Below are 1,159 nucleotides of genomic sequence, written 5' to 3'. Positions count from 1 at the left end.
GTATAGTATATAATTGATACCATTCATTAGGAGCAGAAGAAAATGTTCCGTGCAGACATAAATAAGTTATTTCTCTTCCTTTTAATATTTTTATTTTTTCCAATGATGAAAATATAAACAATTCTTCATCTTCGTAAGTCCAATAATCATTACCATCCAAAATACATTTTACTTTTCTAGAAGCTTCTTCTTTTTTTGGTTTATGTATCGTCTAAGTGTTTCTTTTTGATAACAACTCTCTCCATATTCATCTTGATATAAAGAAACAAGTTCCTTGGTTTCCAAAAAGCAATTCCTACCTCTCTTAATTAATTTTGTTATTTGTTTTCTTTCTTCTTTTTTTCCCATGTGTAACATTTTTATCATGAATATGAACTGAACCATTTTTGTATTTAACTTTTGTAAACACTTCGTTTTCTCCGATACCGACAGACTCAAGCACGTCCACACAAACCAAACACCCCTTTGTTTTACAACGGAAAGTTTTCTTTCAAATCCAGTTGGAACAAAAGAATAACCACCAACTATTGGCAGAAATAATTTTAAACCACATTGTGTTTTTTTCTGACTTATAAAGGTTTCTACTTGTGGTTCAGTCATTTGCTTTTTGGGGTGTTGTTTTATAAAAAACCCAATTAGTATTTAATAAATATTAAATATGTATAGTATTTTTTAAACACAATAATCAACTACAAGTATAATTTTGTATATTATAATTATCAAAGCTTAGTTAAAAAAATTGAAAAATATCAATTTTTTAAAAAAACATTTTAAAATAAAATCCAATTGTTTAATGTTTTTATAACTATTGTTTAAATTAATTTTCAATTATTTTATTTGTATATTATAAATTATTTATTATAATATTTTTAAAATTATTACATTTTTTTATTTTAATTTTTAACTGTTATTGAAATGATTATTATTTTCTGGAGTATTTTGTTTTAAGTATTTTTTCTTTATTATTTTTTCCTTCCCCGTGTTTGGCCTATAACAATTGAAGTAATTGTTGGGTTTTATGGTGTCTTTGATAAAGATATGGTGTTTGAAGGGGAATGCAAAGGTATTACAAACAACCAAATGGTTGACATGTTTGGTGGTGGGTCATCTTCGTATTGATCTTTGAATTGAATAGTAAAGGAAAAGTGTATATCGATGA

Source organism: Entamoeba invadens, assembly GCF_000330505.1.
Source record: "Entamoeba invadens IP1 unplaced genomic scaffold scaff_1105074724577, whole genome shotgun sequence".
Lineage (NCBI taxonomy): Eukaryota > Evosea > Mastigamoebida > Endamoebidae > Entamoeba > Entamoeba invadens.
Note: the sequence above shows the minus strand (reverse complement) of the source record.